Below are 13,354 nucleotides of genomic sequence, written 5' to 3' on the forward strand. Positions count from 1 at the left end.
CTTTTTTTTTTTTTTTTTACCTGTAATGGAGGCTAATTACTAATTTCATGCTTCCACCACAACTGGATAATGGATGTACAGAGGACACAATACTAGGCCACTACTATTACTACTACTACAACTAATTATAATGAGAGAAATGTATTTGACCTTTCATGCACAAAGTGTGGGTCAAAGTGCTTTACACTTGAAGCAATAAGACAGATACATAGAAACAAATGTAGTAGAACCAGTTGTGAAGATAGAATTTGATAAAGGTTTAAGGGACAAAGAACAATGTTGAAAGCTGGTCAACTAAAAGCCTCCTGGGAAAAGTATGGTCTAAGCTCTTTATCCAACACTTTATCAAAACGTCTGTGTTTAATATACACGGCAGGTCATTGTACTGTCCCCATGCATAGTTCATAAAAGCAGCTTCCCTGCTTTGTTTGTGGAGACTTGAGCTTAAAATGACTTTAAAATCTCTTCTCAGAGAGCAAAAGAAGCAACAATATCACATATACAATGCAAGGAAGCAGAACGTATGAACAAACAGAATCGGCAATGACTTCAACAACACTACAATAGCTTTACGGCTTTATTTAGCCACGTGTATCTTGTTACTGTGAATGGATTTTCATCATTCAGTAAAATGACACTCAGGTGAGGCTGTGACTCCGCCCCCCGCAGGACGGAGCGCTCTGATTGGCCGGTTCGAACAGCGCTGCCCACAAACACACAGCAGCGGAGAACATGAGTAAGAGAGTCCTCTCCTGTCCCAACTGAAGAACCAGGCTGAAAATTTCCTCAAGGAAAAAAGAAAAGAAAACCCCAGTGTGGACCAGCACAAAGTGTTTCTGTGTGAAGACCCTCAGCCTTCCTGCGCCTCTGGTGAGTTGGAAGCTTTTATCACAGCGCTGCTCACTCTTTATCTCAGCAGGGGAAATGGACGGGGGAAAGTTTGTCCGAAACTTTTTTAGCTTTGCTCCGTTTCTCCCCAAAACACATGAGGGGGCCGCGTGGACGCTGCTCCACGGGAACTCCGTGAAGGAACCGTTAATTCTGCATAACCGAGGTCCCGACTGTTAACGTAACGTCACGAGTCATTGTAAACGCAGCGAGCTGTCCAGACAAGCACAGAAAGACCGATATCTGTAGCCTATGTGAAGGTCCGTCTGATGTTTAGTTTAGTTTTTTTTTTTTTTTTGCTGCGTACGTTAGTGTAAAGCCTTTCATCTTTACCGCCGTGCACGTTCCCTGTATTCATGTCTACTGTCGGAGACTCACTTTCCCTCTCACACGAGCCACAGCCCAGTTTACATTAAAGGTGCAGTTTAAAGCCGTTTTCCATCCCTGAAAGCTCCCACTGTTACATAACGACAGGTTAGGCTAATTGACTTTGACAGGTCTGTGCGTGTTTCGTGTCGAGTGTGAAACAACATTTAGCCCTGAGTGACAGGTGGGAATCAACAGGTGAGAGGATGAGGAGTTAGATGCTGATGCTGCTGCTGATGGTGTCTGGGTGATATGTTGTTTTTAGATGACTGGGAATGGGATTGGTTGGCACAGGCACACACACATCAAGTGACATATTTCCTGCACCAACTGTGTCAGGACAACCAGGAGGGATGCATTCATGTGAAGTCTTGTACATAGGACGTTCCTGGTTTCCTGCAGAAGGAAAAGAGATGAAGTAAAGCAGGTGCTTCCTGTTAACAACACACCACAGTGTAGATGCTGCTGGGGAGATTGTTTTGATGTTTCATTGTTATCGCCCTCACAACAACATCTGTGAGATTCAGCCTAATGATCGGGGATAATGTTTACCTACTTTCATTCATCTATCTGTGTAAATAGTGACTCAGTGGTCTTCCACTTGCGATTTCTTGTTGTGTTTGATGTCACCATTCCTGTGCTGTAACTATAACTCAGAATAAGCAAGGACATGAATGGGAGCAGGGATGTCATTATTAACCCTCACACTGAAGTGTCTAATCAGAGTCATATCAGGTCATTTAACATCTCGTGTGTGTGTCAGTATTCAGGTTATCATGCTGCCATGTGTACATTTTAAATGACCTGAATGCAGTTTGAAAGTGTGCCAAAATACACTGTCTTTGCTGATTTTCTTATTTATTCAAAATAACATCCTGTTGTCAGCCTGGACTTTATTCTCAGGAAGACATAGGCTAACAACTCTATTTCTGACATTTGATTCTTTTCATTGATCAGTCCATGCAGTCGATGCAGCTCAGAACCAACAGATAAGTAAATATGAGAATTGAAAGTTGCACTAATCAATATTTACACATGAGCAGTTCTGACTCCACATCACCTGAAAAGTGATGAGTTGTCATCATGACCTCATAAGGTGATTGTGTTGTGTGTGTCTGGGATAGAATTAGCTTTGGATAATGTGGACTAGATTTTTTAATTATAATTAACTTCTGGTTATTTTTTGACAGATAATGTGACTAAAACTGAACTAAAATCTAACGTGACTTCCAAAATAGTTCTAGTTCAGTTTTGATGTGTTCTTCAGATCCAGACTAGCCACCAAAGCTACAGTGAAAGACACCAGTTCTATGTCAATATGGCATCAGGTCTGTTCCCTGTACTGATGGGACCCTTTTGCATAACAAAAACAGGAGACGCTATCGTACACACAAAGCAGCCAGTGTGTTCCCCACCTTTTTGTACTGTTTCCAGCTTGTTGTGCTGCCCCCAAGTGGACAAAAAACAGTATTCATCCCCAATCTGTGGGCCTTAAAGGTATTTCTATCTGGTCACAAATCATTGATACAATTAGGGATGTCACGATTACTTGTTTTCACAATTAATCGTGGTATTAAACGCCACAATCAATTAATCGTAAAGATTCCTAAATACCGTCACTTTCCAAAAAAGATTATGTTGGAAACACGGAGGCAGATGTATTTAATAAATAAAGGTAATTGTAACTGTGCGTTCACACCAAAAGCTTCCAAAGTGTCAAAAACGCTCGAGGGTGGGCTTCAGACAAGACAGCTCCCAAAACGGCAAATATTTTCAGCCGCTTTGGTCGCTCGTCACGTGACTGACGTCAAAGTTCGATCGTGCTGGTCATTGGGGAGCCAAAATACAAAAAAAAAGGCAGCCGAAGGACATCTCGCCGCCGAACCGCGTCATAGCTAATTCCCTTAAAGTTAACCATGGCTCAACTTCTCGTCTGTTGACGCTTTGGTCGCTCAGTGTCGCTGGGCTCTCATTGAAAATGAATTGACTTCCGGCGTTTTGACGCTTTGGAAGCTTTTGGTGTGAACGCACAGTTAGCATGTCTTTTGTGGTAAAAAGCAAACAATTAAAATAAACTTAAACATTTGATATAGGCTAGATGACAATTAATGATTTTAATATTTAAAACACTTCCCCTGGAGGATTAATAATTGGTTATTAATAATAGACACTTAAATACTTAGTGTAAATAATTATGTAATTATATTTTGACTGTATTTGATTTTACACATTCATATGTTGTGAAATTAATTAATGCATAATAATCGTAATACCGTGATTATTTCTCTGACAATAATCGTACAAAGAAAATCTATAATTGTGACATCCCTGATTTAAATTAATAAGCAGCGTTAAGTGATAACGTTTATGTAGTTGCAGCTGGGCCACGTCATCAAATAGCCTACTTGTTGTCACAGGGTAATGGTGTGGTAGAATTGAACATCATGACTAAAATAAGTAGCTGGTTAGCAGCAGGGAGAATTAAAAGGAAAGAGTTGAGAGGCAGATGGTGAATCAACAAGTGACTGTTAAGGAAGTTTTCCTCAGCGTCAGAGCGTAGAACACAACCTGAAGGTTCGTCAGCCTCCGTCTCCATGACGCTGACAGGATGTCACCGTGTGTTTCTGACAAACACTGTCACCGCTCAGCTCTTAATGAAGTGCACACACGAGTGGCAACTATCTTCATAACCACCATCTGCTTGATCTTTGGCATCAGGCCGCACATTCTGGGCCTGGAAAGAAGTTACGGGACACACACACACACACACACACACACACACACACACACACACACACACACCAGATGAGACAAAGAGGGCTTAATGAGTTAAAAATGCTCATGGGGACATATGGGCTGCAGCGCTGCGTGTGTGGACACAAAGGCGATGATAATGAAATCTTGGATTACCCCTCATTTATTTAGGGTACAGCTTACAGGAGGGGAGGGAGGGTCGGGGGTAAGTGTGTGTGTGTGTGTGTGTGTATGTGAGAGGGGCTGTTATTTTGTAGGTGGATGCATGTGTTATTCAGACATGGTGGTTTAGTTGTTGTTTTTTTCAGACTCTGTACAATAGAAAATTGATGACAAGCTTTTCCATATCCATTGATATTTTGTCTTCAGTTTTAAATTCTTCCCCTCCTTCTCCATCTTTCCTTCATAGTTGATTGATCAAGTTATTTCCAATCAGTGGCTCCCTTGATGGTTTTCATGGTGTAACGGGCTCAGGTCAGGCTGCTGCACTCACTGAACCAGCTGAACTCAACTTATCTCAGTCATGTGGACTGTTGTGTCAGTGTCTACAGACCAGTTCACGTCACTGCTTTTTATGAATAAAGGTCGACATACTCTGAGGACACAGTACAAGCTTTAGGTTAATTCTTCAGAATGATGAGAATGGTGATTAAAAAAAAACAGAATACATTGTGCACAAACATTATTGAAATGTTGTAGAGCAAACATCTCAATTGAGGCAGATTTTATTTCCCATTAGTCGTTCTAATGATGAACACATTCCCACTGTCCCGTCCTGCTCTCCTTTGTTTCCATATTAGTGTCACTTAGTGGAAACACACTCTGCTCTCTGAGGATCTAAGTAGCCCACGTTTCTCCCACCAGGTCTTAGCACTGCTGAGGCTGATTAAGGTGAAAGGTACCCCCCTCCCACCCACCCCACCCATCGCACACATTTACCAGCCAGGGTTATTATGTGACAGGGAAACATGACTAATTAGGCTGAGCTGGATGACCCCCCGACCTTCTCCCAGCCCCTCACCCTCTGTGAGGAGCTGGGGAGGGCCAGAGTGGCTGTTTGGGCTACACAGGCTTATCTGAGCTGACCTGTACAGAGCTGCATGTTCACAGGCTGTGGATGAAAAGCTTGATTGTTTGATTATTATTGTATTTATATATTTGAATTGATATTGGTTTCTAAACTAAGGCATGTGATGTGGCTGAATCCTGAGAGATGCCATGTTTGAAATCAAAAGGTTTCTGCAGCTGTGGTGTCCTCTTGGTTTCTGCCGTTAGTTTTCCCTTCATTAACTTAACGAAGCACATGATGTGAGGCTGCTTTGTTCATTATGGGCTGTCCATCAGTTATAAGTTGTTTTAAATAACAGCAGAGGAAACATCAACGGTCAAGTTCAGGTATTTAAAAACGGCCTGCCTGTGCTGCGCCTGAACCAGTGATGTCATTGCAGTCAGTTGGCGTGTGTGTGTGTGTGTGTGTGTGTGTGTGAGGTCAGCAGAAACAGCTCTGCGGGCATCCTGCCAGGCCTGCTGCAGCTTAGAGGATGCCTGTGTGCTGGTCACCGCCGACTGACTCAGCTGAGCGAGTGCTGACATCATGCAGAGACATCAAACAGGAGGAAGACGACTGAAGAAGGGGAATATGAGTCTAAAGTGGCGGCTCAGGCTCGGTGGTTGAGACTGGTGCCATGATGGATCATTATTAGAGAGGAGGGTTTCAGTTTGGCTGCAGCTCCATGTCGAGGCACTCTGGGTCAAAGTCAGTGGTCTGAGGAGGAGAAATGTCTCAATGTGGGTCACTGGGATGGAGAAGGCTCCACTTTTTTCAAACACAACGGTTCATGTGATGAGTCACATGACTACATCCCACAGCCCCTTAATCCATATCTTTGTGAAATGGCTAAATTTGGAGGTGAGGGAGAAGGAGTGAGAGTGTGATGAGAATGACTTTGACAAGTCTGTTCATTGAGGCTCATGTGACACAGCAGTGTGAGAAACCCTCACGTCTTCAATCCTATTTCTTTAACATCTATTGAGGTTTCATTCACACAATGTTTTAGTTTTGATTTACTGCTGGTGTCCTCAGTTGTCTGAGGTTTTGGGCCCTAAAACTGACTGTTACCGTAGTGACTTCCGCCTCCTTCCTCCCATCACGCTCTCCCCACACACTGTAAACAAACATGTCTGCGTTTGCTGAGGCCAGCCAGGATTTTGTTGCTAAAAAGACCAAAGTCCACTAGACAGTTACTGACTCAGTTTAGGTCTTTTTCCATTACAGCTGAGTTCTTCGGGCGGGGGTGGGGTTGTCATATTGCTGCGGCTACGGCGGCCGTGTCGCCTCGCTCTCTTTTTTCGATCCTCACTCGTCTGCACCTCGGTCACGGAGCACAGCGTGGTTTTCCACACAGCAGTCATTTAACTCAGGTGACTGGAAGTTGTTTTCATTAGGCTACAGGATAGTACCAGAGACGTTCTAATATGAGATAGTACCACCTTTTGAGTAGCTTTTCGTCATAGCGACAACAAGCAAAACACAGACAACGTCATCTTCAATGCAACACACCAACGAAGGAAACATCTGCACCTCCTCCTTGATGGACCACAGCCTGGTTATTTGGGCCTTACACTTTCTGAGATGAACTGAACTGACTGCTGTGAATGATACTGTAGCTCGTCATGGGTTTGAGCCGTGGAGGGCATTCTGTGCAGTGATGATTCTCTCCAATCCGACCAATCAGCGGTCTGCATTGTTTTCACGTCACTTTTTGGAAACGCAGCAATAGACACCCACGGTCACTTGATTGGGTTTTATTGGTCAGGACAACCAGCGGTTACTGCAATATGACCAATGAAAGACAAGTGTTACCTGAGCCCACTCTTGCAACTGTTGAGCAGATGAATGGGCTCTATGCACAGCTCCACTTACTTCCTGAACTTAAGGCTGTTCCTTTATTTCCTGTCTTACATTATTGGACAAACTGATTAATCCAGGTGTGTCTGGCCATTGTGACTACTCAGACACACCTGGATTAATCAGTTTGTCCAATAATGTAACACAGGAAATAAAGGAGCTGCCTTACGTTCAGGAAGTAAGTGGAGCTGTGCATAGAGCCCATTCTGCAGTTTAGGTAGCTGGAGACAGTAGAACAAGAAGCACTGTTATAAGCTGAAGACCCAGGTGGAGGACATGTACCAGACCAGAGACATGTAGACAGGGAGGCAGAAAGACAGGAGGTGGGGCTTCTGGTCAATTGTTCTAATTAAAACATGTGCATATAGCATCTCATCAACCAGCACCGTGCAAACAAATACACTAAGAAAAACTGTCATTTGTTGTGAATGGAAGAGAGCATTGTGGGTAAAGAAGAGTACTGGCAAGCAGCTTCTGTAAGACTTTGGCAATATAATCAGAGCAGAGACAGGTGTGTGACTGGTCTGCTTTATGCTTAACGAGTTACCCTAGTGTTCCATCTTCATTTTAATTTAGTTTGGTGTAGTTTGGTCTCACGGTTCAGTGTGTTGGCATAGTGATGCTCCACTTTCACAGACCTGGAACCAGCTTGCATTAGTTGTTGTGGTTGTAAAGGTTATGGACAGAGCCTGAATCTGAGTCGGCAGCAGTGAGGGGGTTTTAAGATGCTGGAGGCGACCTGGTGGCGCGGTGTGAGCGGCGGATTAGCATCAACAAATCAAAATGGGATTGGCAGGTGGCTCCCACTCATTCAAGCCTTTAAGATGGGCTTTAGTCACACTGTCACACCTCTGAGGGAAGAACCCTACAACAAGGATGAAGCCAAGAAATGTTTAATCCTGCCTGAAACGGCCTTTTACTACGGAAAACCATGGCGATCTTGTACAAGACCACATGACTGACTGCTTTAAAGAGTAAAGTTGTGTTGAAGACGTGGGGTTCGCAGACTGTTTACTTTTTTATTCTCTGCCACTGAATGATTTCCCCTCTCGGCACAGTGCAGCCGGGCCCCATCTGTAATGAAAAGGGGGAGGCCAGGCTCCAAATGAAACGCTCCTCCGACAGGGTAATTAAGTCCAGACACAAAGGGCTCAGCAGGAAGAAGTTTAATAGAGGAGGGGTTAGTATTCCCAGGGGGGAGGCCGGGTCCAGCAGAACCCTTTTGGACTGGAAGTGCGCAGGAGGTTCACTGGCCCTGTGAGCAGGCCCACAGCCTCTTCACACAGCAGATATCACTCATCTGTTTAACGTCTGCTGCTCATTTTATCACATTAAACACCTAAAAATAGAACCTTGTTCTTGTTCACGTTGAAAACTTTATTGAGATTTGTCCAGCAGAGTCATGAGTGAGACATACTAGTTCTTCATTTTCTTTCTTTTACCTTTATTTATTCAGGGAAGGCCAATTGAGAGCAAGCTCTCTTTTCCAATGAATGATGCCCTGATTACAAACAATTCATCAATACAATGCAATGAATATACAAGGTGTAAACATAAGCAAGCAAGGCATAGCATCATAACAACACCCTCTGTCCTTAGACCCTCACATCGACTGAGGAAAAACAGGAGAAACCTAAGGAGCAACAGAGGAGGGATCCCTCACCCAGGACATAGATACATACAAGAAAACAGTTTGCAACATGGAATATGAGAAAGCAGTAATACAAAAACAACAATTTCAAAAAGTAGGCTACATGTCATGTACACTCAGAATGCATGGAATCCATAAGCTTGAAGTCATTAAAGGGAATCAAGGCATCCAGCCGGAGTTGTGACAAAAGATTATTCCGTTTGAATGGTGCAAAATACTCAAAGGCAATTTTTCCTCAATCTCACTCGTAACATTTGGGATATTAAGAGCCAAGAGATTATGAACATGAGTGAAGTAACTGAATAACTTAGTAAGTAAGTAAAGTAAGTAAGTTAGGTATGTGCTGTAATCCTGGAAAATGCATGGAAAATTGAAATAAGAGTGAAATGTCCCAGAAAAATATTTCACCATTCTCTATTTTCTGGCAAAGTTATGCTCAGGGGTCATGCTGATGTTCAAATGGTTGACTAGTTTATGGATGACAGTATTTTGAAGAGGCTAATACTGGTTTTGTTTAGGGATACACCGATCCAATATTAAGATCAGATATCAGCCCAGATATTAAAGTAATGTTAAAGTCAAGCCTGATGCCTTCACTGTCTACCACATGGCAAGGTACAGTTTATTAATTCAGTGGTATTGGGTTGGAATCGGGTATCAATATGCTATGCCCAGGTTGGTATCGGTGATTGGGACTGAAAAAGCCGGATCGGTGCATCTCTAGTTCTGTTGAGCAATGCTGTGAATGCACCTGAAGTCACATGACGTTCTGCAGTGGCTGAAACTGTTCAAAGTAATCTGTGCTTGCTAACTCAACTTTCTTTTAGCTTTAAAGTTTATTGTGATTTGTCAGACAGCTGTTTTTGTTATTGTATTGTGCTCTGTTGGATAGGAGGTGACAAAAAAACAGGATCATGGCAAGTTTTTCGACATTTAATCCTTTCACAGTCTGTACAGGAGATAGTTGTGTTAAGTGAGAGAGAGGTTCACATTTGTTCAGAGCTGGAACTACTCAGTAAAAGCTTTCAGGACAAATTGGATAAAAGCAGAGAACTATGCGTAGTTGTTGTTTTTCCCTCCAAAAGCACATGTCATCTTACATGTGCTGCAGCTGTGCTATTTTCAGGGAATTAAATAAACAATGAATCAAATGATACACGGACAGAGGCCTCGGAAGCTTTAAATGACTAACTTAGATTTTTTTTTCACTGATGTTGACTGTGTTTATTCCCCCAGCACATACAGTGCCATATAGTGGAAAATCAAAAGGACATTACATCCTGAACCTTCTACTTTTAACTCATTACATAATGCGTTCTCATTTCTCGTTTGCACTCATGCACGAGTGCCTGCATGCGTCTGCCGGAGCGCCGCGGGCTACATGCGTGCACCACGTGCGCTTGTGTTGTGATGACGGCGTATTGTGGAGGTGGATGTGCTCTGCTGTCTGGAATAGCCCTGATCCTCTTAAATGATTAGTGGTTGCCACTAGAGAGAGAGAGAGGGAGGGAGGGTGAGGGAGAGAGAGAAGACCTGTATGGGGAACATGCGGACAGATGTCTCACCCCCACTACACACAAACAGCATCTATGTTAAGTCCATCCAGGCTAAGGGAAGTTGGGACTAGATCCCTTTCCTTTAATAGAGTTGAAGTCTATTATAGGTCCCATTTGTACTGGCACAAAGGCAGTTCCACTAATTTATACAGCACCTCTTCCTGGCAGGAAGTGGATTGTGTGTTGAGCACTATAAAGAGAGAAAGGAGGCCTTAATGAGCTAAACAAGTATTCAGTTTGTTTATATAAAGCTACCCTTTAAATTAGGTTAGTAGATGTGTTTCTAAAGATAAATCTTTGTGGGTGCACTTGGACAAATTAACAGTCATCATCTGCCCACATGTGGAATAAAATAATGAGTGAGCAAACACAGTCACTATCAGTTAAAATAAAATACACATTATACCTGTTGCGCATGGAGGACTTTGAAAAAACTCAAGTCTGACGCCTGGGATCCACTGGTGGTCGTTGTGTCCACCAAGATGCGTATCCCTGTTGATTTCCCGTGGAACACATCAAACTGTTGCTGATGCCCCCGCAAAGCATTTTGGGTAGGCAGCGCGGCTGTTTGAGCTGCCGTTGGGCGTCGAAAAGTTGAGTCCATTTTGCTAGTCTCTCCTCCTCGTACTGTCCACACATTCAGTTTACCATCATAACAAAAAGCAGCAGGACAAGATGCTGAACTATGATGTAACTCATAGCAGCTACTAATATACTAATACCCATCACTACATCAATGGGGAAAATGGGTCAAATGTCATTGTCTATCAGCACAACCCCAGTTGTATAGTGAGCAGAATTCAATGAGCACAAAGGAACCACAATGCTGAATCTCGGTATTAGCTGGACCATGAAGGATCCACCTGTTAGAGACTTTGTCCTCCAGGAAAAGAAGGAAATGCAGGCTCTGATGGATACAGTCTCCGAGTTGGGACAGAGCTACTGTATCTTACAGTACTGTGCAAAAGCTTTAGGCAGGTGGAGAAAATGCTGTAAACCAAGAATCATTTCAAATAACAAAATGTAGTGAATGAACAGAGGAGAAATCAAAATCAAATCAATATTTGGTCTGACCACCCTTTGCCTTTTAAACAACATCAGTTCTTCTAGGTACATTTTCACCCAGGTTTTGATGGAACTGGTCTGATAGGCTGCTTCAGACATCTTGGAGAGTAACCACAGATCGTGTGTGGATGGAGGCCTCGGCCTTCTCAGATCCGGCCTGTCTCCATAATCCCAGACAGACTCCATGACGCTGAATATAGTTCTTAGTGACATTGGCTGTATGTATTGCTGAGAAACATTATGGCCAATCATACGCCTCCCTGATGGTATTGCATGATGGATAAGCATTCTTACGTAACAGCATTTGCCAAAAGCTTTTGTAGTTCAAAAGTCTCAGATGTTACAGTAGTTTCAGACTTTAAGGTTCTGTAACAGGATTTTACAGGGTTGTTATTTGCAAAACTAGATTCCTACATCATGAGATTATTACCTTGTCTGATCTTGGTGGAAGTTTACTGGAAGATAAACTCTTCCTTATATGTCACGGTGATTTAAAGTTATTAACTCAGCACAACAGTTGTCAGGATTTGCCCACTATTTGTCTTGTTTCTCTTTAAATCTGCCCTGCCAGATACTGCATACATGCAGCACTGTGGTGCTTAAAAACTGGAAACGGTGCCTGAGAAGTGGTTGGGTCTGTTCAGCCTGGAATCAGCAGATCTCCTGAGGGGATTAAACCCAAAACAAAGCTTGTGTGTCACTCACAACAAGAAATACAGGTTTGTCAGGCCAAACGTGACCAGGGTCTTTTATGCACCAGCTTTCTCTGCCTCATTTACTCATTTAATCCTGATGTGGCTTTGGGAATAGGGGCTCAGATGTGCACCTGGACAAAAGCTGCAGTTTGAATAATCTGAATGAGGGATTCTCTTTGGAAGTTGTGAACTCCCACGCTGCTCTGTGAACGAGACGGTCTCACAAATGCCAGAAATAACATTGAATATGAAGTACAGTGTGTTCGCTCATGATCAGCGTTGTAAATTAATCCACAAAGAGGCTCAGCTGCGTATTTGGCCACAAAGAAAATCTAAGAACATGATCTCAGACTGGATGGAAATCCTGTTTACTGCCAGTGGCAGGGAGGTGATGGAGGAACAGGCGTGGTGCAGCTGGATGGCACAAGAGTGATGGCATTGTTGAAGTTTTTTATTATTTAATTTTTTTGACCGGTTGGGAATTTGCGTGGTGCTCAGTGTCACAGTGTCGAGCCATGCTCTACAAAACCCGTTTTGTCTTGGCCTCCCCGCTCTTGGCTTGGATTCTCTGGCCTGACATTTGACTGTGTGTGGGAGCCTTTGGTCTCTGCGGGGAGTCGTACTCTCAGGCTCGGCTCAGGGCCCCCAGATGCACACAACTGGAGTCCGGGGCCAGAGATTTGCCCTTTGTCCTGTGTTGCAGAGAGCCGACCCCTCCCTGCGCCTGAACGCCTGCGCGCTGAAAAGAAGCCAAGGCGCTGGGGATTGTTCCTCTCCTAAATGTCGTCTTTCTGTTTGTTACTGCTCATTCAGCTCCACAGCCTCCAGGACATTTCCATCCAACACTTTGAAAGACTCCACTGACCCGGGGATTTTCTCTCAGGCCTGGTCCAGATGCCAGAGATCAAGCTTGTAAATGCTGGTGTTTAACATTTCTCAATCAAAGAAAGAGCCATTATCTCTCTCTTTCTTCACATCTTACCGTATTTTTCCTAATCATGAATCATTTGAATCATTTCAGGCATAAAAAGTCACTTGAACTTGGCTGTGGTTTGGTCCAGTGTTTGACGGTAGAGCTGCAACAAATAAAAGATTAATCGAACTATTCGATTATTAAATTAATCGTCAACTATTTTGATAATCTAATCAAAGGTTTGAGTAGTTTTTTCAGAAGAAAAGTCAAAATTCTCTTATTTCAGCTTCTTAAATGTGAATATTTCTGGTTTCTTTGTTCCTTTATGACAGTAAACTGAGTATGTCTTTGGTTTGTGAACAAAACAAGACATTTGAGGACGTCATCTTGTGGTTTGGGAAACACTGAATTAACGTTTTTCAACATTTTATTGACCAACTAATCGATTAATTGTTTAAAATATCGACAGATAAATCGATAATGAAAATAAAGGTGAGTTGCAGCCCTAGTTGAAGGTAATCCTTGATGGAGGAATTTGCTGGCACTGTGATTGGATGG

At 43.1% G+C, this 13,354-nt stretch overlaps 1 protein-coding gene across 1 annotated transcript in view; it reads left to right on the top strand.

Annotated features, from left to right (window-relative positions):
• The first annotated feature begins 736 nt into the window (after positions 1-736).
• The window catches only part of gas2l3 (growth arrest-specific 2 like 3), a 31,345-nt gene continuing 18,727 nt past the window's right edge, over positions 737-13,354 (top strand). The window contains exon 1 of the mRNA XM_085769036.1: positions 737-870. The gene's annotated coding sequence lies outside the window, so the exon portion shown is untranslated. The remainder of the gene's footprint in view (positions 871-13,354) is intronic.

Source organism: Trachurus japonicus, chromosome 23 (genome assembly GCF_045865225.1).
Source record: "Trachurus japonicus isolate A0001 chromosome 23, Traja_1.0".
NCBI classification, from domain to species: domain Eukaryota; kingdom Metazoa; phylum Chordata; class Actinopteri; order Carangiformes; family Carangidae; genus Trachurus; species Trachurus japonicus.